Raw genomic sequence first — 23313 nt, forward strand, 5'->3', positions numbered from 1 at the left:
CTCTTCATCAGAGTCGTTTAAGAAATATTTATTAGTTATCACGGTGGCCCACAGAACAACCACAGTCTTTGCTGTTAGGAAGCTTATAGTCTCATGTCCATTTTCAAACTTGTATTTCACCACTTTTCTCTGTACTTCCCCTTTTCTGACCAGTCTACATTTCGTATCTGTGGGATCTGCATTTGTGAATCCAACCAGCTGAGGATGGGAAACACTTGAAAAAAGAAAACAATATATAACAACACAACAATAAAAAAAAAATACAGTATAACAACTATTTATATAGCACTTACATTGTATTAGGAATTATAATTAATCTAGAGATGATTTAAAGTATACACAGGAGGATGTGTACAGGCTATACACAAATACTATGCTATTTTATATAAGAGAGTTGGGCACCCTTTTTTAAGATGGAGGTCCTGGAATCAATTCCCCATGGTTACGGAGGGTCAACTGTATTATGTATTGGTTAAGAGCATGAACTTCAAAATGAACAGCCCTGGGTGTGAATTCTAGCTCTGCCACTGACTAGCAGTTTAATGTTAGTCAGATTACTTACATTCTGTGAAATAGGATTAATAAAATCAACCTGAAAAGATTGTTTCAAAGATTACAGTATATGATATAGTCAAAATAGCACTGTGCCTGACACGTAAGTATTTAATAAATGGCAATTGCTATTATTATCCTATATGGTATCCTGAATTCTGCCTTATCATTTCTTTTCTCTAAAACTTAGTTCTCATCCTTTATTCTATTAGAATGTGTTTTCTACCCTACTTCAATTAATCTCTTCTAAAATTTGAGTGGTCTCTAACTTGATGGGTTCATTTCTAGTAATTTCTCATTATCTCTGCTAATTGGAAATTGTGATTTAGATTTTTGTTTGTTCAGTTGTAAATGCTTAATCTTTCTAAATTGTTTGTAAGCTTACTGAGGGCAGAAGACTCCATAATCAAGGTTTTTGAACTCAGCATGAGACCCAGTGTCTTTTTCTAGTAGAAACAATGAATAGTTGTTTAAGCTTCAGATTGTCAATTTCGAATCTCTAATCAAATTTTAGAAAACACATTTCACTATTTAAAAATTCTGTTTAGTTCTGATTTTACAATGACCTTTCAAGCAATGCAGTTTTATTTTTATTATTTCCATTGGATTTATTTACTTCCTTTTTTTTCCAAAATGAATTTAATGGCATGAATTCATGAATTTTGGATATTTCTTCAAATAGAATATCATGTAGCTGGCAGTGGATTTGGCTGACCTTAATCTAGGTCTTTTTCTTCTTACCTTTTCAAATGACATTTTGTCACCTCATTCTGTATTTATATATATACATTTCTCTATATATGAAATTCTAGACTCATATCTATATATAGATATAATTCCAGACTTGTTTGGATTTTCTTAGTATTCAACAAGACTAATATTTTACTTTCAGAAGTTGGGGAATGCCTTTAAGGATTCTATACCTTATTTCTATTTTCTAGTTGTGACAGGGTGCAGGAATTCCTTAATATAGGAGAGACATGTGGGGCATTATGGGAACCTTGCTTTGGAGGACTACTTTGAATATCCCAAACTTTGGGTTTTTCCTTCTACTGCCTAACTTTACTGTGCCTGCTGGGATGTCAAAAGTAGAGGATCAGGACTTCAGTTCCAGGGTTACACCAAGGCAACCAGTAGTATCAGAATGGAATTACTACAGTAGTGAGATCCATGTTTGCATTTGTGATATTTTAATTAGGGTTGCACTATGCAAAGGTGTGATTATGTCTGCTACAGAGACTTTACCCTGAAAAACCTTTTTTAAAAAAAAAAAAAACAGAGTTGTCCTTCATAAATCTATCCAGCCCTCATTTTAATCAGTGTATATTCATTGTATACCATCTCTCAAGATGGTGAGTTGCTGAATTTAGTGCCATTTGTGAAGTCATCTTAACCTCTTTCCAGACTTAAGGAGTGCTCTTCAATTTCTATAAGTTTTAATACACATTCTCATTTCACTTTTTAAAAATTATTGCATTCATTTCTTGAGCAAATATTGGCACATAAAGTAGGGGCCAAGAAGTGAACTGCTGTGAAGGATACAAGAATGAATAAAACTGATCATTCTTCAAGGGCCTCTGCCCTTGAAGGAACTCACATTCAAACAATTGGGGATGAGGGAGAGAGAAGATAAATGAGTATGTATTATAATAGATGGTTGTCAAGGCTATGGAAAAAACAAATGTGAGAAGCAGGGGGGTAGAGAGTGTAAATGATATGTAAATGATGGGGGTGGAGAAGGTTGTAATTTTAAATAGGGTGATTAAGAACACCTTGCAGATAAGGTAACATTTGAACAAAGACCTGAAGGAAGGAAGTTTTGGATATGTCTTCAAATGTGGCTTTGTATATTTATAATATAATATTGATACTTTGATAGCTGCTAGCCTTCCTTTCATATTAAAGAGTCCTAATTTTTACATCTGTCCTCACACAGCACTTTCTGCCTTTCTCTTTACCCCCTTTTATCATTTTTATATGCCTTTCCCTGAATATATATAATATATATTTTATATATTTTTATATATATCTACATATATATATAGATATAGATATAGATATATATATATATATATAGAGAGAGAGAGAGAGAGAGAGAGAGATGTATTGACCAAAACTAAGGAATTGAGCAGATTGAGACATTTTCAAAACTAAATTCTTGAATTCCACCCTACCTGCTTCCAAGTTGGAGGTTCTTTGGAAACACTTAAAAAATTGAACAGCATGTGCACATGAAGTGTTAAAAGTAAAAATTACAATAATAGGCAAATAGAAATTAGAGTTAGCCAGACTGCTAATTTGGTTGGTTATACCCTTAGTTTACTTATGGCTAATTTAAATTGGACAGAATCTTTGCATATGATGGCTTCTGTGATAAAAATGCTCTTCAGTGTTTTATATGAAACAATGTCATTGTTTATATAGCATAGCTATCATCTAGTCATCTTTAATAATAATTTATGAATGGTATTTATTTGTAAAACTTTGTACATGTAAAAAGACATAAAAGACAAATGAGAGGTTGTTTAAATAAAAGTTACTAATGGAGGCAAATTGTCTTGAATTCTATTATTTTGACAAATAGATTGTCATACTGATATTTTTAGAATGGGATTTTCTGTGTACTAGTGTCACAATCATATTTTCCATTTCAGTTTGGTGTCCGATATTCAGTTTGGTGTCAAATATTCAGCATTATGTGCCTGTCATCCATTATGAAATGTACAGTTTCACAGTATTCGAGGCTATTCTACTGTATTGGACTACTTAAAAAGTGGTACAAAATAAAATATAATGAATATAAAATAAATGTATATATGTTTTTTAAGTTATTTAAGGAAACAGACATTTTTATGGAACCTTAAGCAAAAAACAAAAAACTACCTTTCTGTGTTTGAACTTATACAATTATATATACAATATTTATTTTTAATCTAGGTTTCTATCCTGAAAGGCCAGTTCAATGATTATACTTGCAAATATGCCCAGGCATTTATGTCTGAAGTGAGTCAGCTGTGCACACATTTTCTCAAGCTGTGGGCCAGAGTCTGTTGAAGACGAGTACCTGGTTATTTCTGACATTAAAAAAGTAAAAAATTAAGCAAAATTTAGTATCTCCACTTGTTTGTACCACCGTTGTGTTTATGAAAAGATATGTGAAGTATAAGAGACTTTGGTGACCAATGAGTCTTCTCTCATGTTTTTCCTCGTAACTCTTTTGATTAGGAAACATTTAAGCATATTACAGCACAGAGCAGTTTGATAAAATGATGAAGAGAATTTCCATGTATCCATCACTCTCCTTTAAAGTTAACAACTTATGGTTAATCTGGTTCCAGCTATAATCATTTATTCCCCACGTATCTTATTATTCCCATTGCTTTTTACCTTTGGAAAGAGAACCGACATAGATGACTCAGGGCTAACATTCACATTGCCAGTCCATTGCTCTGCCTTGTATGTTGTATTAATCTACCCTGTGGATGGAAGGGTGAGGAAAAAAAAAATCGTGAAAATAATGGAAGTTTCTAAACAAGTGTTAAATTTAATATTTTGAATTATGAACTGTCATATTTCTGTTAGATTTAGAGTTGGAATTGAATACTGTATAATTTTTCAAATTTAGTATAGACTGCAGAAAGACTGAAAGTTCTGTGAGATAGTATCATTTACCTCTTTATTAAGATGGCTTTTATGTTTTTGAAAGATTTTCTGTGTATTTTTCTTTCACTAAAAATTGTGAAATATATAAGTGAGTTTTTGGCATTCATAATATGATGTGGCTGAAATTATCCTTTGGATTTATAGAATGTACTTCAAGGTACCCTTTCATTATCCTCGATTATTAATTTCAAAAATCAGCTCATTTCAGTATCTCATTTTTAGATGTATAAAGGTGAATGGTAGTAGTTAAAAAGTGAAAGTGATTTTTTTTTTTTTTTTTTTTTTTGAGACAGAGTGTTGCTCTGTCGCCCAGGCTGGAGTGCAGTGCGCGATCTTGGCTCTCTGCAAGCTCCGCCTCCCAGGTTCACGCCATTCTCCTGCCTCAGCCTCCCGAGTAGCTGGGACTACAGGCGCCCGCCACCACCCCGGCTAATTTTTTGTATTTTTTTTTTTTTTTAGTAGAGACGGGGTTTCACTGTGTTAGCAAGGATGGTCTCAATCTCCTGACCTCGTGATCTGCCCGCCTTGGCCTCCCAGAGTGCTGGGATTACAGGCGTGAGCCACCGTGCCCCACCGAAAGCGATTTTTAATAGAAGTTAGAAAACGTGTTTAACTGAGGTTACTCTTATAGTCATTTCTAATCAGTATCACATTCCTGTAATAAATTTTAATATTAAAAATTTCTTTGGGCAGGGCACGGTGGCTCACATCTGTAATCCAAGCACTTTGGGAGGCTGAGGTGGGTGGATCACTTGAGGCCAGGAGTTCGAGACCAACCTGGCTAACGTGGTGAAGCCCTGTCTCTACTAAAAATACAAAAATTAGCTGGGTGTGGTGATACATGCCTTGTAATCCCAGCTACTCTGGAGGCTGAGGCATGAGAATCACTTGAACCCAGGAGATAGAGGTTGCAGTGAGCTGTCATTGCACCACTGCACTCCAGCCTGGGTGACAGAGTGAGACTCTATCTCAAAAAAAAAAAAAAAAAAAAAGAAAAAAATATGTATCTTTTTGTATATCAACATCCTTATTGACCTTGGCTAAACAAATTGTTGAAATAATTTGAAGAAACAAAATAAGGAAATAGTCTGTCAGGAGAAAGGAGAAATAGTATTTTTATGGCCCTCGGAATAATTTTATTTTTCTTTTTATACTTGGTAATACATGTGTACAAAAAAGTATTCTAACCTGTAAGTCAAGTTCTTGGTTACCAACTCTATATATCAAAGAATTTACAATTCTTGATAAAAATTATGAAATTAAGAAAAATCTGTTCTATTTGGCAACATTTACTGAGGATCTTTGATTTTTAAAAATTTTCTTTTAGGAAGGTGGGTAAATGGAGATGAAGCAAATGTAATAGGGTGTTACTAGTCCAAGAAAACTGGAATTTGCCAAAAAGAGGCTAATTGCATGGTGGAATATGTTATTTTATATAGCTACATAGTATATAGTTTCTTTTATGGATGCCACACTTAATTATATTGAAGCTTGTAGCCTTGAGGAGACAAGGACCCAATGAATACCAGAAGGCACATTCCAATGACACTGCCAGTATAGATATCCATACCTGTTGGTTTTATTTTTGCCATTTAGTTAATAGTATTGACAGGGTTCTAAGTATTCATGTAAGCAATTTAGAACTTTGATTCTTTAAGATCAGATCCTTAACATAATTATTTAATATACTCAACTAATAATTGACCAAGTATTAAATAACTGTTTTGGAAGTTAACACATTTGCCTAACACATGCCTTGTGACTAGTATACTCCTCAGTAGAATCTGACTTTAATAACTTTATTGACTGGTGTGTATTTGTGTAGTGCGTGTGTTTGAATGATTTGTTCTTATTTGGGAAATACCAATTTTAATTACTTTTAAAAGGTTTTCATACATTAGGCCCTATAGAATTAAGTTGAATTTTTCTTGTCATACAGGAGAAGTAGAAAGTATTCAAATTAATTCTTTGTAAAATTAAGTGGAGCCTATAAGTTACTAATCTTGGTTTTTACATTGTGTCTGCTGACATCACTGAATCTTTTAAGAACTTTTTTTTCTGAGTTGCATTTTTTTAAGAAGGATGAAGCAAGGAATATATAATTATTGAATATAAACTTTCATATTTGTTTTCTCTTTTTTTCCTTTTCTTTTCATCCGGAAAATGAATCCACATTTCTTTTAACAAATCCTCTTTCAATTCTCTTTCTAACACGTTCTTGTCTCTCATTTTTTTCTACCTCTTTTCTCCCATTTGCTCTGCTGTGCTGTGCTTTGCTTTGCTATGCGCTGTTTCAGTTCTAAACCACTTTAGTGAACCCATTCTCTTCTTGCTTCATCGTCAGTTCTTTGGTCAGATGTTGCCTTTACACCTCAGTGTACTTCAGCTCTCCTTTATTGTTGATTTCTTGGCCTTTCTTTTTGGATAGTTGTTCCACATTCCTCTGTTTGTTGCTCTGGGGTACTTTTAGAGAAATAGTTAATTTCTTTTACTCTGCTTCCTATAGTGTGTAATGAGAAGAAATGAAAGCAACCATTGAAGGACAGATAACTGGCTCTTTAAAAAGGAATAAGGTAGTGCAGTTGACAGGTTATTTAAAGGGTTCCCAGCTCAGAATAGTTAAGTTGAAGGGCTAAATGCTTCCAAGAATGTAGAGAAAATGTCTAACTTAAAAAAAATTAACTTTCCAAAGTTGCAGGCAATATTAATATAGCAAGAATATCCTTGGAAAGTCCTGGATAGATTTTCATAGTTAAGATGATTATTGTTGTTTTTGTGTGTGTGGTCTTTGGTATTTTATGATAGAACACCTTCATCTTGGTCTCCAAATATCTTATGAAAAAGGCTTATTTAAAAATAAGTAATACAAATTAGTACAATTTCTAAAGGAATTAGAAGCTCTCCCTTAACATCTATCCACTTTTCAAAATCCATTTCCCACAATTTGACTTAACAGTATTTCATTTATAAACTCTGCTGTGCTTTTCTTCTCATTTACATTCAAATCATGCTGTCTAATTTTAGTAAATTTATGTGAATAATTTATTAAGTGTTAATCTTTAAAGTTATAGAATGTGCATATGATAGGCTGGTATGGATTTTATAATTAATATAAAATTATTACTGTCCAAAAGTGATGAAAAAAAAATCTCCGTTTTTATAATGAAATGTGGAACTTCTTGATTTTTGAAATAATTTTTTGGGGGGAATGGTTTTTATTTTTACCAACTTCATGATTTCTGGGATTCCTAGTTTTAACTTATTTTTCTATTATTGAAGTTTATAAAAGTTGAAGGTACTTGGTGCTGCTTTTTTCCCTAAAACTTGCTCAGTTCATTTATATACATTATGACCTTTTAGGGGACTGCATGAAAATAAAAACTTGGGATTGGTAGGTGGTGTAATTGAAATGTAGATGATAATCTGTTCATTGTTTGTTTTACCAAATTAGTTAGGGATTCTGAGGATACTTTTGAATATTTGTGTATGTTTAGCATTTTGTCCCTTTGTTAGAAATCTCTCAGTGTGACTTGTTTTTAATAGGATGTGTCTTGAATTGTAGGCCAATCACTCCTGAAAAGTATTAAGCCCTTTAAACACACTGGTTGGACCCATAGAGGGAAGCCTACAGGTTTATTAGCACTCCTTAGCCTGAAAGCACAGCATACCCTTTTAGGTTGCACAGCAACAGACTCCTAGCAACCATAATAGATTGAATTTCTAAGAGTGACCAGGCCGGATGTAATAATAAAGCAAGAGGTACAAACAGTTGTCATGGTTTTCTTTTCACGGTAAGCTAGTTTGATTTGGGAAAGCTTAGCCTTTCAAAAATGGGCAACCTTCTTATAAAACTACTACTGTTTGTGCACAGGACTTGTGGTATTAAAATAGCAATAATAGTACCAAATTTAAACAGCTACTGCTTAAAAATAATATACCCAAAATAACAACAACAACAAAAGGATATCATGTAAAGAAGTTTTCAGGGAAGTATTTTTAAACAGTTTATCAACAACTTAAAAATGTACTATAGCAAAATAATCATACTTTTTAAAAATAAAAAATTTATATTTCTGTTTTCTCACTCTTGTTGTGATCCTCTATTTAATTTTGCAGCAGCCCCTTGTAGTTTTATGTGATTTAAGTGATGTTCATATAAAACTGATGATTATAATAAACTTAAAATCTGTCTAAGAAAACAGGCTATTTGAACTGTATATGAACAACATTTTTTGAAATTAAGAACTAGTAAGTAGTGGAGCACAGAATTTATTAAAGAAGAGTAAAGTGTTAAAATATATAATCCTTTACAGTGACAGTAAAAGTATTGGTGATATTCCTAAGAGTGTAATATTGTGCTGTAACTTAACATTTCTCCTTTGTGTCCTTTAGTATGTGATTGCTAATGTAGACATGAAAAGGAGATTAATTCAGATACATTCACAACCTGAAACAAGATGCTTCCATCAAAAGAATCAGATCCTCATATAGCTGCTAGAGTTGGAACTACAGTCTTTGACAGCAATAAGCTGTAAATATACACACATGCTAATACCCTTGATTTGTTCATCTTTTGTGTCAGCATTTGGAAAAGATTGTTAAAGTGGCAGTTATAGTAAAGACTGGCAATTACAGTAAAGAGCAGAAATTAGGTATTTGTGACCTATTATATTTCATTAAAAGACTTCCTTATTAAAATGGCACTGCTTACTCTGATTACTTGACAGCTGCCCTAAACAGATTAGAAAATACACAGCTTCAGCTAAAGGTAAAATCAGCCTCTTTAAGCAAGCTTATGGCATAGAACAAGTAAATGGTATAGTGTAAGCAATTTTTTTTCTAACACATTTGCTTGAGGTAGAGATGTTTATCAGTGATTAAGTGGTGTATTCTTTCGTATTCCTGTAATAATAGTTTGCCCACTGTGGCATTTCCCATTGAGATATTTTTATACACCCATCTGATATCATACTATTTCCTACTAGGGGACCTTATTATGAGGCATCCTAGTTCGAGAGATCAGCATGACTTCACCAAAGCATCTTTTTCCTGCTAAGTGATGAGTTACAGCTCCAGCTCAATGTAAATACTGCCTTTACTAGGCAAAACTCTAATTTTTGGAAGTTTCACCGCGAGGTTATCAGTTTTTTTCTTTATCCTTTAATAATCCACTGGAGCCACTGTGAATTTAATATTTAAATTTGGGCATCACTTTCAGAACATTGAATTGTTTGCTTATTTAGAGAAGAATTCCTTGTGGCACTTGTTACCTTCAAGATATTTCTGTTTACTTTGTTATATACTATAGTGACTTACAATAGTGACTGTAGCACTTTATAGAATAGTACTGCCTATCAATTATTCTGATTGTAGTTTAGCAGTTAAGTAGCCTGAATTGGTACATATTGTAACATTTCAAGACTTTGTCCCTATATTTCACATCATGAGGTATGGCATAAACACTGTAGATCAGCCTGTGAGGATCAAATCACAGCTCACTCTTGAAGACACAAACACAGGTTTAGTATGAAGCAGGTTTGTGGGAAGATTACCTCCTGCAACTAATCTTGAATGTAGATTTTTGTCAGGACTGTCACAACATTAATAGAAGGCTTGTTGTAGTACTTGCATGGATCTGTGAAATTTCCACAAAGATGCAGACTGTGCTGTGTGAGACAGTTGTATGCCAGTTCCACATACACAAGTATCTTTGACTTACATCTTTAGCGTAATTATTTTAATCTGATGCATCTTGCATGAAGTGTGTTAGCTTGCAAAGTTGTTAGGGAAAAATGTGAGTTCTATTGAATAAGAGAAACCAGAGTTCAAATCCTGGTTTTGTTATTTGATAGCTAATTATCCTTAAATAAGTTCCTTAACTGCCTTGATCCCAGATTTTTAATGTAAAAATGGAAATATTACCTACTCTATAGGGGTTTAAAATGAAAGATAAAGTGAAAGGGAAAATGAGATAAGCGTATAGAGAGAGCTTAACATGATAGTACAGAATTAGTACTCGAACTGTAGACGCTAGTATTCTTATTTTCATCGTTCTGGCGTAGTCTTTGTGGTATAGGATATGAGGAGGGTTTTGCAGGAGAGGGTAGCAGCTGAAAATAGTAACATGGCAGTAGACAAACAAAATTGTTTTCAAAGAGGAATGTTGTGTACTGTATATTAAGTCATTTTCAGTATTGGTAAGTGATTAAGAATTCTTTAAACTTTTATGAAATGACCTCTCATTCAGATTTCAATCTTGGGGCAGGATCTTTAAAGATTACAGGAGCAGTAACAGAAAAAAATATGCACTAAGAGATGAAATACTTATTACTTTGCACAAAGAGTAAAATTTGATTAACAAGTTTAGTTATTTTATTAAATATATACAACGAGGCTCGTATTAAACAGCCTCTCTTTAAAATTTTCTTCCATGTAAAAATCTGTACGAGCAGAAGTGACTAACCTGCCCAGGCTTGTGTAAGCACCTTACAATGTTGATAGAAGAGAACTGAAAATGAATATAGCTTCTGCTTAGAAGAAGTAAGGCAACAGTGGAGTCACATAAAAGTTTGATTACCTTTGGCACTTTTTGGCCCCTCCCCTAAAACTATTTAATGTGCTCATCATTGATTAACAAAATATGGTTTATATTTGAATATATTCTGTTGTTGCTTAAGTGACCATAAAGGCATTTAATTTAATTATAAGGTAATATTTTTAAAAGAATAGAAGTGGTTTGAAATATAATAGTGGTTTGAAGTAGCTAGTGTGATTAAACTGGTTTAGGCAGTGGCTATCCTATTTCAATTCTTTGAGGAGGGTAAATCCAGCCTAAGATTAATGAAAGGAAGAGGCACAGAACATGCTTAACATTGCCTTGATATTTTAAGAGTGGGAAGAAAACCAGGCTAAAGTGATACTTTTAGAGCCAGGGGAAACAGTACTTACACAGTTGTAGTTACGCAGATACAGTCTTTCAGCTAAAACCACTAGCTGATTCTATTGTTCTGCACATTTTAAATTAATGATTTTTTTTCTTGAGTACAATTTATGTATGCATATTATTAAGCCACTTAATGACATTTTAAAGAATTAAATACTGCCCAAAATCCAGAAATGTTAAATTTCAGAGTTAAAATATATTCTATTGATAGCCGCCATTTTTTTACATCAATGAATATGTAATTCTAATTTATTTTGTGTGCCGCAATCTCTGACTTATGGATGGTACAGTACAGTTGACCACTTGTAGAAATGTAGAACATAATTTTACCTTTTATGCTTAATTGCATATTATGTCTAGCTCAGTGAAGATTCATACATTAGCTTCATAAATTTTCTTGCTACATAGAATTTTTTTTTCCTAAAAATGGAGAAGTTCTTGCTTTATGGTTATCTTTTTTTCCTTGATATTCTAAGCACTTTGAATGGTTGAATAGGGGAAAGTATAATATATATACACGTACATTAATATACATACATATGTAAATACATACACATATGAAATAGTGTGGACTTCCTTTTCAGGGCAATTTAAAGTTAGAATTCTTCATATTGATATAATTACTAGGTGAGAAAAACTAATTAAACTACCAAACTTGTCCAGACTCTCACTATTGGTAAGGCCTTTTAACACCAAAATCTTTTATGCAAACTGTACACTATATATAAATGCTTCTCAAAGTGTGAGTGGAAGACCCCCTGGAGGCCCTTTTTCAATTCCCTGTCTGTGTGAGGCTGCATTTTCTTCATAACTTCAGACAAAACAGCAGATTGAGTGCAGAGCTAGATGTGAGAATCCATCTTCTATTAAGCAAGACATTAATGGATTTTATAAAAATGTACACCAGTTCCATAGTTATCAAATTTTATTTTGGAAAATTTAGATTATTTTATAATTTAAAAAATATTAACATAGAATGATTACTATTTTTTTAAATTAATGAATGTTTATTATATTTCCCTGTTTTATTTTCTAATCAGATGGGTATAGATAGTTACAACTATGATTTACTGAAGCCTTACCAGCTGGAGAGAGCCACTGTTGCTCATCTCTTCTTAATTCTGCATTCAGAATGTCACATTTCTAGCTTGAAAAGTAGCCATTCCAGAAGTATACACACCATGGAAATTAGTAGAAATCACAAATCTGACTTTTTTTGGTGGGGAGGGAAAGAGTGGAATGTTGGTTTTAAACATTTATCAGTACATGACTGGATATAACACATCCCAACAAAAGTTCTTTGGGATTCTCAAAAAATTTAAGATCTGAAGGGGTTCCAGGTGAACAACTCTGCTTATCACAAAAGAACTGCTGCTTGTTACTATACTATGCAAATTTAACACCAGAGTCTATGCAAATATATGATTGAGGCAGAATTTTCAGCCAGGTACTCTGTCTCTAGAGCCACTTTATCAGTCTTTTTTTCTATAGTGTCTTCTAACAAGATTAATTACATAAAGTGATTTGAAGTCAAAAGATACGTGATATCTTTTGTGGCTCTCATCATACTAAGTACATAGGTTAATTACTTATTGACTGGTTCAAGACTCAGTATTATGGGGATATAGAAAAATGGAAAGAAAAAGATTTATGGGCTTGAGTGGTTAGGGAAACCTTCAGAGATGAGGTAAAGCAGGACATGGATCTTAAAAGGTTGTTTTGGAGGTTTATTGGCTGTGAGGAAGAGGTTAAGCATATGATGGCATAGAGGCAAGTATGATTTTGGTATAAAGAGTTTGAAGAGCTTGTTGGGAAATTGTGAAGCAGATGGACTGGAAAGGAAATGGCTTAGGATTTGGACCTTAACTAAGTTTATAGGATAACCAGCCAGTGTGTGTATATATATATATATATATATATTTTTTTTTTTTTTTTTTTTTTGAGACGAGTCTTGCTGTGTCGCCCAGGCTGGAGTGCAGTGGTGCCATCTCGGCTCACTGCAAGCTCCGCCTCCTGGGTTCACACCATTCTCCTGCCCCAGCTTCCTGAGTAGCTGGGACTACAGGTGCATGCCACCACGCCCGGAAAATTTTTTGTATTTTTAGTAGAGATGGGGTTTCACCATGTTAGCCAGAATGGTCTCGATCTCCTGACCTCGTGATCTGCCCGCCTCTGCCTCCCAAAGTGCTGGGATTACAGGGGTGAGCCACCGCGCCTGGCCTAGTGTATATTTTTTAAAGATGGATCACATGTTAAGATGAAACTGGCCCTTTAGGGAGGTTAATCTGGGAAATCTGTGTAGGATAGATAGCAGAGTGGATCTGAAGTCAGGGGAACCTCTCTTAATCATCTGAAAGGAAGCATATGGTACAGAACTTGGGCTTTTAATTGAGAAAGACTTTGGTTGAAATCCTTTTTCTGCTAGTCTTTTACTTTGAGTTCATGGATAAGATGTAGATAACAACTAGCCAGTGGGGTTGTAAATATTACTGAGGGTGTGAAAGAGCCTAATACAGGTTAGATGCCTGGCACCATGCTAGGACCTTCAGTAAATTATTATCAATACAACATTTATGACTGCTACTACTATAATAATAATACTGTTATTATTTGATGAGTTATAATGAAGATTCAGGCTGGGCAGCCATCCTTGTAAATAGGATGTGGGGAATCAGGCCCACCCCAACACCAATAAGAGCAAGAATATAAATGAAAGCTCACTCATTATATTTCTCCATACTTAAATGTTGCATATCAGTAAAGAAATGGTTAAATCAAACATCCTCTGACCTCCTAACTTGACCAGAAACAGCTTTATAATGAGATAAATGACCACTTAGAATTCTCAGATTTTTTAAGCAGTTCTGTTCTAGAGCATAGTGGCAAAGGGAGAGCTGACCCTTTGTCACCTCGTCTGTGTCCTGCAGTCTACCTCCATTTTTCATATCCTGGGCTCTTTGCCATAGCATGCCCACAAGATCATCCCGCAGGCAACGTTGCCCCACCCCTTGCAAGCTATCTGTTGACTACCCTGTAGGCCTAGAGTTGAGTATGCCTGAATCTCCATCTGTCATGAGGAGTATAGTCAAGAACTTTGCATGGGAATTTGGGGTCCTGGGAATGTGCTGAAGTAGAGTCTGAAGGATTCAGGGAGTGTGGTCCTGGGCTGTGCAGAATTCTTGCCTCCCAAGGAGGTACCTGGCCAGAGGGCCAAAGCAAGCTCTCTAAAGTGTGTGGCCCAAGGGCAATGGGCCCTCTCGCCTGAGTCTCACAGTTGCGCTGGAAGGGACATCTGACATGAGTGACAAATGAGCAGGGCTTATTTACTATTAGTTATGGGGTATGAGAAAATGCGAGTGAAAAAAGATGAAAGATCACTGGGTTTCAGGAGAATTATGGAGCCACTTAGAAAGTAGGACAGTATTTGGGAGTCGGTAGAATGGGACCTGAATGTAGAATAGCCATGTTTTGCTCACCATTATATCCTCCAGCACCTAGTTACCTCCTAGCACATTGCCAAGCATCTAGTACTGACTCAATAAATTTTGAAGGGCAGAATAAATATTTTGAATAGTTGTGTCAGAGATGAAAATAAAGTCATTGTAGAATATAGAAAGAAACAAGGAAAATAAGGTTTTGTGGGTGAGGCCAATGTAGCACTTCGGATGGTAGATAGATAGCATCGATTAGCATGGTCATCTGTAAACTCTTAGTGTGGAGGGACTGTATTATATATTTAATTTTTGTATGTGTGATACCAAACAACTAGTCTTTCTTAAATGAATAATTGAATAATATACAAGAAGGAACTTTTAAGAAATGAATTGGATTTTAAAGTTGAGTGACAGAAATTTGTATCATCAGTAAACTGGTATACCTGAGGAAGTTGTAATCATAAAAAACAAAGAGATCCTAAGCAATTGTGGTTTTTGCTCACAATGAGATAGGAAACAGTGAAAGATATGTTCAAAGAATATGTTTTATTTGTAATTTATTTGGAAAGAAGTAAAGAACACAGATGACTGTAGACTGGCCTAAGATTTTCACTTGATATTTACAAGGTATATATAGGGAAAGGTAGTAGGAGAAAAGGATTAGAAGTAATGGAGTAGGTTGAATTATAAACATTTATAACTGCAGATATGTTTGACTCATGTTGTTCAAAATTGTTAAGTATTGTGTAGTCGCTTAGTTAATAATATATGTGTACTACAAATAAGGCCTCATGTCAGAAAATATACTGAGAGTAAAGTAAGAAAATATAATAATATAGTTAAAATTGCCAAATTCTTTTTGAGAATCCAAGTGTGTTTATTACTGTAGATTATCACATTTTTGATGTATCTGGTTTGTTATCACCTAAATACGCAGCAAACACCTGTGATTGTTTTAGTGATCCTTGTCTTGTCTTCTTCAAGTAATCCCAAATATGTGTATTTAGACTGTTGCCTATTCATATATACTCAGCTGTGCCTGTTTGCTTTGTTACTTTTCTGTGTCTAATGGAGCAATATAAAAATTTATGGCAACTGTCACTTAATGTCACCTTTACCTTTAAAGAAAAAAGGTAAAGCCAAATCATGCCAGGTAACTACGATGCTCTTTATAGTTAACTAAATTATCAGATATACTTTGTAATAAGTTGATCTCTGATATCATGGGCCAAATTTAGGGAACATACATAAACACATACATGTAACTATGTTTGTATATCATTGCTACTCCACATTTACTTTACTAGCCAATAAAGATAATTAGTTTAAAAATAAATTGTGTATTCTCCTTCCTTGAACAAAAGATCTTTCTTTTAAAAATTTCTATAAAACTAAATTATTTTTAAGGAGTGAGCAAATGCATGTCAGCGCTAAATCATTCTCACTTTTGCTTCTCTACAAGAAATTAGCAGGGTGATTTTCAGAATTGTTTCCTCTCTCATCTTCACAGTTTAAAAGCACATATTCTTTTAAAGGATCCTTTTTCTGAGATTTCCCCTAATTTATATTTCTTATTATTACAATACTATGATTATTCTTTGAATTATAGTTCTTTGAAAACTAAAAATTCTCTCACGTAAAATCAAAAGCAGTATCTTTTTTGGCTAAATCAGAAACATCTAAAAATATCAGTGCATTCATGTGAAGAAATACTTCTAAAATAATTCAGTTATGTAATTAATATAATTAATACTTATCTATAAACATAATAATTTTAAATAGTCACCTGGCTTCTACATATTAAAAAAATTCACTTTTAATGTGAACTAATTGTTCTTGCTTTTAATATTTTAGGCCACTTGGTCATTCTGGCATTTTATGGTAGAGAATACGTTGAGTTTGGCTCATGGAAGGAATATGAGGTAATTTGAACACATGTTCTTTATAAATAATGAACTGTGTGTACATAATACAGAGTATTTTGAGATGTCATATATGGAGTCTCGTGTCTGAATTTTTTCAGTAGTAATTTTCTTTTTTCATATTTTGATGTTTTTCTTTTCTTGATGGTTGGCAATAGTTAATATGGTGAAGAACTTTATTTTCTATCACTACTATATATGTTTTCAAGAAAAAGTATTATTTACATAGTTATGTGTTTTCAGTTTATATTTTTAAATGCTTCAGTTAACCTAGCTTTCTGTGGTGCTGTAAAAACCACAAGAGAATTCCTTCCTTTCCACCTACCAACTTCCTATCCCAACTAATCCTGCCCCAGGTAGGATTAAGGTCATGCTGCATTTAAAAGTCATAACTGCCACACAGAGTTTATAGAGGAACAATAAAGAAAGAGCACTGGAACTCCGATAATGTAAAATTTTCAGGCACTACTCAGAGTGGATTGAGAGCACAAATATGAGACTCATAGGTTAGTCTTTTCCTGTCCTTTGATACCCATATGTGACCCTGTGTGATGTATGGGTTTGTCATTCTAAAATGGCAGTCAAATAAGTATATATGCCACATATATTTTCATAGTGGTTTCATAGACTAAGCATTAAGCCTATATCAAAGTAAGTTTCAATTAAAGGTAGAAAAATAATAGTTGACTTTATCAAATTAAGCCAATGATACAGTAGCATGCTTATCGGTAGATATTAAGTATTTGGTAGAGTAATTGGTTAATATACTGCTGATGTCATAATTCCCCTACTCGACTACTCAGTAATAGTTTTGTTATGTAGGAAGATGCAGCAGCTTGTTTGTGTGAACTTCTGCTTCCACTACAAACAGTACTTTAAAGAGAGGTCTTCCACTGGCATTCAGAAAGATGAAAAAAGCAGGAGTCAGGGTGGGGTGGATAGGTGGGAAGGGTGTCAGAGGTATAGGCATAGTGTCTGTGAGTACTTGTAAGCTGTCATCATCATTGGTCTTTGAGGTTATGTTTGCATCCAAATTACTTCCTTACCTTTCCAAAGAGTTGAAACGCAATTGCCAGCCCATTGAGGATGATCAAACGTTGCTATTTTAATGTTTCTTAATTTTTGATAAATGAAGCTTATATTATTAAAATTGGTATTATTTAAAAATAATGTGATTTACTTTTTTGTAAGCATGTATAATCTAGCAAATTTTTGAAAAGTGTTAATTATCTTTAAATACTACACTTTAATTTCTAAGTTCTAAAAATTGTGTTCATATTGTTTCAATCAAAGATGTGATGATGAAATAGAATCCATCAGTCTTCACAGGGAACAAGGTACTCCTTATTTCAATTTGATGTATGGTCTTTGTTTTAGTAGCCATGGAGGATACTCTTTAGTTTCTTTGGGAAGGTAAACACTCAATCTGCTAGTTAAGAGACAAAGCTCAAGGGAAATAAGCTGAAGCTGTAGCCTCCATTTCAAACTTGTGGTTCTGCGTAAGTCCTCTGTAAAGTACATCAAAAATTCCTCTATGCATTTTCTACAATTTTATGGATCTAAAGTTGAAAGAAAAATTGAGTGGTTTTGTGTCTAAGGCCTTGACAACATTATTTATAGTTGGTAATTGCATTTATGTATAGAAGTTACAATTTCAGAGTTACAATAATCTTTATCATAGGTAGTATATTTAAAGGGACTTAGTACCAACTCTTTTAAGTAGTTTTCCTAGGAAATAATTACAGTTTTATTATACTTCTCAAACCATTTGAGTTGTCTGTGTCAAACAAACCAGTTGGACGTTCTTTTCCCTTATCACTCAGTTTTCATGATTGAAGATATTTGACTATGGGCATTGATATTATACCTAATAATTGTGAATCTTTTTATGGATTTGGAGAAAAGCGTTTCCATAGTATACTTTTATTAAAAGTGCTTGCAAACTTATTTATCAAAAGTAGTTTAGAGGAAATTAATCAATAGATTTGTTGGTGAAGTCCTTCTCTTGGTAAAGTAATAGGAAATGAGCTTATCTTAAATTATCTGAGAGAAGCAGTAGAGAACAATTCTATATGTGTTTCTCCTTCCCTCTTTTTCTCTTTTAATTTGATTTTTGGACCTCTTTTCATTTTGATAACATTAAACTCCTTTGTAGTATGTGAAGTAAGGAATTATCTTGGGAATGGGAGTGGTAGGAAAAGAAGCACGTTTATTTTAAAATATTACCTAGCCTATAGAACAGTAATTATAATATGCCTCATATTTTGATAGGTCATGCTACACAAAGGTCATGCTTTACAAAGCTCTTTTGTGTGTAGCATCTTATTTAGCTTTTCCCAACAGTAAGTTATATGGGGAAGGAATTGTTTCCAAATTTAGGATGAGGAAACTGAGATAGAAAGGTCAACAAACACTTTTCCAGATCTTTTGACTCTTACTCTAGTATTTGTATCTACTCTATTAATAATTTTTAAATCATATTTTTAATAATTTGAATTTTCAGGGGACACCTTTGGAGGGATAATTGGAAGCAGAGCAGGTCCATTTTTGTCTCTTTTTAAATTAGGACTCTGAGTAGTACTTTACTGGGAGACAGGGTTTCAAAGCTGCTCTCTATATTGCTTTTCTAGGTGGAAGGACTGTAAATTAGAGTAGTAATCTATACCTCTCTTTTTGTTATTGCAGTTGCTAGAAGTGATGATCAAAGTTATATGCTGCTTTTTCTAATGGCATCGTGGATATAGAAATAAGAATTAGACTCTTGGCAGTTTCCTTTACTTTTATTGCTTTCCACCTAATATTTACTGACTTAATACTGTACACAGGATATACAAGTTACTAACCTTTTACCAGGGCCAATAACAATTGGTCTTTAAAGAGTAGTATAGTTTTAAAATATAAATGTGAAAAATTATAAAAAAATAGAAACTGTCCATATTAAACATAGCATGTCTTGGGCATAAAGTGACATTAGTAAATATCCTCATTCTTTGTACAACTTAAAATATTGCTTGAATTTCATAACCCCAAGCCTGGTATTTAATTAAGTACATTGGTTGTTAAAAGTAATTTCCATAAGCTATTGTCTGTTTATAGAACTTTGAAAAGTCTAGGGTGGGCATGGTGGCTTGTGCCTATAATCTCAGTACTTTGGGATGTCAAGGTAGAAGGATCCCTTGAGCCCAGGAATTGGAGACCAGCCTGGGCAACACAGGGAGAGCCTGTCTCTATTAAAAAAAAGAAAGAAAATTCTAGGTTATGATAGCATTTATAAGTAATGGTAATAGTTTCTAGAAATGGCTCCTTCTTCATATTGTAGAATTCTAGAGTCTCTGATAATAATGAGCTCCAAAATATGTTTTTACTTTACCCAAATGTGCATTTAAATCTTATTGTAACAGTCTATGAAATTACTTATGTGCACATAGAAAATAAATCGTATCAGGGGCCCATCAAAAACATGATAATATTTAATAAGGGTTAGAAGTTAATCACACAAATTCGAAGTAATTGTTTAGACTCAAATCATAGCATTCTACAAATTGAATATGTATTAGCAATTTTGTACTTTTAGAGATGAGCATGAATCTGGAGTTTAATATTCAAAAGCTGGTGATTATTATTTTTCTTTAACTTGGTCTTTGAGCTTTTAGTTTAGAGTACTAAACTAAACACTCTGAACTAATAAAGTTTCATTATTTTGTCCATAGTTTATTCTGGACATAAAACAGTTGGAGAGACCCTGAAAAGGGCAGAAAAAATGGGTATTGACAGCAGTGAGAAAAGATTGGAGCCATGGAAACTATTTTGTATAGGAAAGGAGAGGAAAGAACTTAAAATTAGTTTTCAAATTTATTTGTATTTCTCTTTACTCTTTGTTCCAAACTCCCAGGTAAAATCGATAAAAGCAGCATAATATGTTAAAGAGAGCCGTAACTTGTTGCCTTGAAAGCTTTTAGAAAGGGTGATTTTTATTTGTCATAAAGAAGACAGTCCCTAAAAGTTCACTGGGCTCTGGAGTAGGGTATAGAGGAATATTTGGTAGGTCATACCCCACAAAAATCTTTTAAGACCAGAATAGTTAGTAATTCATCTAAATAATATCTGTATTATTCTTTTTTTTTTTTTTTTTTTGGTTTGAGACGGAGTTTCGCTTTTGTTGCCCAGGCTGGAGTGCAATGGGATGATCTCTGCTCACTGCAACCTCCGCCTCCTGGGTTCAAGCGATTCCCCTGCCTCAGCCTCCCCAGTAGCTGAGATTACAGGCGTGTGCCACCATGCCTGGCTAATTTTGTATTTTTAGTAGAGACAGGGTTTCTCCACGTTGGTCAGGCTGGTCTCAAACTCCCAACTTCAGGTGATCCACCCACCCTGGCCTCCCAAAGTGTTGGGATTACAGGTGTGAGCCACTGCACTCAGCCAATATCTATTATTCTTAAAAGTCTTTACCAGGTTTAAAGTTCTTTGATTATAATTCTGATGCTAATTGCTTGGAAATGTATTGCTATATATTTATGAATATTCTCTTATAACTAAAGATGATGCATGTAACTTTTGCAGATTTTAAATTGTTTTTCAGAGATAAACTAAGATAAAAATTACAAGTTCATTTCAAATTTGGGATTATAGAGATAACTAAAATTCTTTTATTCTGAGAGAGATTACAAATTCCGTATTATGTACACTTTAAAAATAATTGATAACAAATACAGAGGGAAGCAAAAAATTAGTCAACAAGGTGAGAATGAAGTAGTATCCTTTGGCAAAGTGGTCTAGCGTAAGCAGCTTATGGTTTTTTGAGTCAGTCAAACCTGAGTTTGACTATTGGTTCACTCACTTACTAATTCAATATTCTTATGTAACATAAGGACATTAATTGTTACCTTGAAGACTTGTGAAAATTAAGTAAAGGACTTATGCAAAGTGCGTAATCCAGTGCCTGGCACAGAATAGTGCTTCAGAAGTAATAGTTTCATTCATTTCTTATATAAATGTAAAAGTTTCTTCAGTAGATTGGGTTAGGAAAAACCAATAGAACAGGGAGGTGATATAGGGGCAGAGTTAACTCCAGTCATTTCCAGGGGGAAATGGTTTTCAGTATGTTTTTTATTTTTATTTTTTGCATTTACTATTAATTTAATTAATTTTGTTTTGAGACCGTCTCTTGCTCTGTTTCCCAGACTGGAGTGCGGTGATACCATCATAGTTCACTGAAGCCTTGAACTCCCTGGCTCCAGCAGTCTTCCCGCTTCAGCCTCCTGCCTTAGCCTCCCAAGTAGCTAGGACTAGAGGTGTGTCATCATGCCCAGCTGTTTTTTTTTTCTTTTCTTTTTGTAGAGATGGTGGGGTGGGGGGTCTCCCTATGTTGCTCAGGCTGGTCTTGAACTCCTGTCCTCAAGTGAGCCTTCCTCTTTGGCCTCCCGAAGGGTTAGGATTACAGGTTGAGCCACTGCTCCCAGCCTTTGTTTACTATTTAACTGCCCAAATTTTACTATATTCTGTGGTAGGCAACAAAAACTTAATTGCTTTATTACCTTAGGGAGAAACCAGTTTTGGTCCTACCTGGATTAAAAATCTTCAAAAACTTGATCTGCTTTTAGTAAGAAAGCTACATAGAGTTGTAAGTAGAAAACCACATGTGAACTAGAAAATACTAAATGTTTTCAGATACTAACTTCTGGAGAAACTCCCATCTATCAAAAGGAAGTAAATGTGTACTTAAGAGTTAAATGTGACAGATACATTATTTTCTTGCAATTTATGGTTAATCAACTCTCATTTTGTTTTATTTTGATTAGTGTAGTTATCTTAGGTCCCTCTGACCACTACTCATCCCTACCCACCTCCTTCTCTGTAAGTCTACTGACTCCTTTAGCTACCTTTCATTGTCTTGTATTTCATACACTAGCTAGCTAACATTTCATAACAATAACTAGTATTTATTAAGTGCTAGTTGTGTGCCAGGCACTGGGGTAAGCACCTTATATGAACTCATTTAATTTTTACGTGCTGCCTCCGAGGGAAGTAGGTACTATACATCCATGATCTTTTATATTCATTTCTGAAATTCAAAGGGTTTGAAAATGGTTTCCTATGTTTATAGCAAACTAATTTGGCTGAAAAACTTGAACTAAGTGAGGTGAAGCTATGTAAGGGTCTTTATATATCCTATGTCTGGAACATTATTTTTATTTTTTGCTACAGAAGCATTAGTGTGTATGATTATGAGTTGCTGCCCTATATTCACCTGGGATGTTATATATATATATTTGGTATTACTTCACAAAATTCAAAAAATTTTGAGTTGTGTAATATATCTGGCCCATAGATTTAGAGTAGGGGGTGGTGAACCTGTTTCATTACTCCATTTTGTAGATGAGAAGGCTTATACTAGAAGACATGAGGTAAATTCCCAAGTTTATAAATACTGTGTTAAGATATCAAGTAATTTACTCAGGTAATGCATGTATAAAATCAGACTCAAACCCAGCAGTTTACTCCAGAAACCGTACTCTACAGTGTTGCCACGGCAAGATTGGCACTGGTATGTATGTCTTCAACTGACACAGTTGCTGATCTTTACTAATAGAGGAAAGCATATACCTGGATATCTATAATCTGGATTTGAATGTGAATTACTGTGCTTTTGTAAGTATTTTAGATATCAGTGTGTCTGATTATAGAGTTCCCCTAAGTATAACAGAGCCCGGCCACTATGGCCTATCTTAGGTAGAGGTAGAATCTGGTTTTTCTGTTTTCACTTCTTTTCCCTCCTTTGTATTATCTGTGTCTCATTCAG

At 34.0% G+C, this 23313-nt stretch overlaps 1 protein-coding gene across 9 annotated transcripts in view; it reads left to right on the forward strand.

Moving 5' to 3' along the window:
- RFX3 (regulatory factor X3) overlaps positions 1-23313 on the forward strand; it is a 321175-nt gene that overhangs the window by 18045 nt on the left and 279817 nt on the right. Inside the window, exon 2 of one of the 9 annotated variants that reach the window (XM_063649557.1) lies at positions 16447-16514. The exons of the other annotated variants lie outside the window; for them this stretch is intronic. The gene's annotated coding sequence lies outside the window, so the exon portion shown is untranslated. The remainder of the gene's footprint in view (positions 1-16446; positions 16515-23313) is intronic. 9 annotated transcript variants of the gene reach the window in all.

The sequence above is a fragment of the Pongo pygmaeus genome, chromosome 13 (genome assembly GCF_028885625.2).
Source record: "Pongo pygmaeus isolate AG05252 chromosome 13, NHGRI_mPonPyg2-v2.0_pri, whole genome shotgun sequence".
NCBI lineage: Eukaryota > Metazoa > Chordata > Mammalia > Primates > Hominidae > Pongo > Pongo pygmaeus.